We start from the raw sequence: 2,610 nt of genomic DNA on the forward strand, positions 1-2,610 counted from the left end.
GTTCTGTGGTTTCTCTGTTTTATGTAGAGAATTTTTGGCCATTTCTGTGTGTTATTTAGCATTTGATGATTAGTATTTTGATAATTATACCTGACAAGTGAGAGTTGTGAACCATTAATTTGAAACGTAGCCTTTGGAAGGTAACAATTAGATGGACCAGTTTAAGAATCCCAGTCTAATATGTTTCTCTTGCCTTTTTGGACTGTCTTTAATTTTTCTCCTGTCTTTAAGTAAAGTTGTCTTTTGTGTTCAAGGTTTTAAAATTAGGTGAGCAAAACATTTTGGTGTCTCTTCAGGAAGAAAAAAATTGTTCCTAACTTTGTTTGCATTTCTGAAAGGTACAAGAAAATCATTATTAATCTAGACACTGATTTATTTTTAAAGTAATCTAAAGTGACTTAAAGGATAATACGGGGCTTCCCTGGTGGCACAGTGATTGAGAGTCCGCCTGCCGATGCAGGGGACACGGGTTCATGCCCTGGTCCGGGAAGATCCCACATGCTGCGGAGCGGCTAGGCCTGTGAGCCAAGGCCGCTGAGCCTGCACGTCTGGAGCCTATGCTCCGCAATGGGAGAGGCCACAACAGTGAGGCCCGTGTACCAGAAAAAAAAAAAAAAAAAAAAGGATAATACATGATTATTTATAGTAAAGAATGGAGGGATTATAGAGGGAAAACAAGATGAGCAAAAATAAAATGTCAGTAGGAGTGAGGTGTAAACCAGGACATAGAACACTGAAGAGAAATCTTTGTTTCTAAAAGATGGTGTATAATAAATGAATGGCAGCCATATAGTCATGACAGCTACAAGTTTCATGGACTTTTATGTCTTGCATCTTTGGGTTTGCCACAGGCATGGTGCGAAAAAACCCAATTTAATAAAAGCATTCAGCAGTGGAGGAGCTATAATGACTAAGCTTTTGAGTTCCACCTCTGCTTTTCGTGTAACCTTGGGCAAGTCAAGTCAACAGCTCGTGACATTAATCCCTCATTTGCAAATCAGAGACACTGGTCAACTTTCCTCCTAACAATCGTTTGTAGAAAATGAAATAGTACAAATTTTCAGAGATGGAAATATGTTTCTGACGTAGATGTTTTGATTGAAGTAAATGCTACATGAAGTACATGTAGCCATCTCTAGAAAATTTTATATAATAAAACTGTTTTTTTTGCCTCCAGGAGAATATTGTCATTTTGGACCACCTACTCCAGACACACCCTTGATTTGGGACATAACAGACTTTTTTTTTTTTTTTTGGCCGTACGTGGGCCTCTCACTGCTGTGGCCTCTCCCGTTGCAGAGCACAGGCTCTGGACGTGCAGGCTCAGCGGCCATGGCTCACGGGCCTAGCCACTCCGTGGCATGTGGGATCTTCCTGGACCGGGGCACGAACCCGTGTCCCCTGCATCGGCAGGCGGACTCTCAACCACTGCGCCACCAGGGAAGCCCCAGACTTATTTTTAACAAATTTTGATGAAAGGAGTCTGTTGATGTGTTAGGGGCTGTATAGTCCAGAAGCTTTATATCTGAAAAAAGATAGACCTTGAGAATACTAATAAACAAGCTTCTACTCGTTGAGTGGTCTCCTGTAGGCCTGGAGGAAACCTAGATGAATCACAGACCTATCCACTTTCTTAAGTGCTAAAGTCCTAACTATTTAAAACACTAACCAAGCGAATTCCCTGGCAGTCCAGTGGTTGGGACTCAGCGCTTTCACTGCCCAGGCTGCGTTCAATCCCTGGTCGGGGAATGAAGATCCTGCAAGCCTCTCCGTGCGTCCAAAAGAAAAAGAAAAAAACACTAAGCGAAAGGTAGGTTGTGGTTCTTTGTGCTAAAACAAAACACTTGTCCTATTGAAAAGCCTTGGGAACTTAGGCTGAAATGGGAAGCTCAAGTGAATTGTATGTAGCTAATTTTGATTAGCAAATTTGAAGAATTTCTGTGACAAGGCCACATAAAATAATCTGTGCTTAAAAAGTTACTGATTGTCCTCCATCCCCTTCCCTTCAAAAATGCAAATTTATATTTTCTGGTTTAAACTACTGTATCTCTCCAGGGTCTGCTGGGTCCTCAGTATGCTTACTTATCAAGACCTTGGCTGAGCTCTGTCCTCTCTCCAGAACTCCAGCCTCAGAACACTTTCTCCAGTTCTCTGTCCTTGAATTCTCTTCAACCCATTTGTTGCCTTTCTAAGGCAACAAATTAAAACTTGGCTCTGGGGACTTCCCCGGTGGTCCAGTGGTTAAGAATCCACCTTCCAATGCTAGGGGACTTGGGTTCGATCCCTGGTTGGGTAACTGAGCTCCCACATGCCATGAGGCAACTAAGCCTGCATACCACAACTAGAGAGAAGCCCGTGCACTGCAACGAAGACCCAGTGCAGCCGAATGGCTGCTTATTTCTCAGTCTTAGCTTTGGTTGACTATCAATTTAACATGCTAAATCAGTGTTCATACCAGCCTCACCATTTTTTCATATCAAAGTGTTTACTATTTAGTATTTTTCTTTCGAGTATTAGGAGTTTTTGTTTTTGCTGGTTTCTTTTGCTGTTTTGCTGCAAAGCTGCAGTGAATGTTTTTGTACATTTATCTTCATGTACTTGTGTTCCTGT

This window comes from Leucopleurus acutus (assembly GCF_964270905.1).
Source record: "Leucopleurus acutus genome assembly, chromosome: 6".
Taxonomy (NCBI): Eukaryota; Metazoa; Chordata; class Mammalia; order Artiodactyla; family Delphinidae; genus Leucopleurus; species Leucopleurus acutus.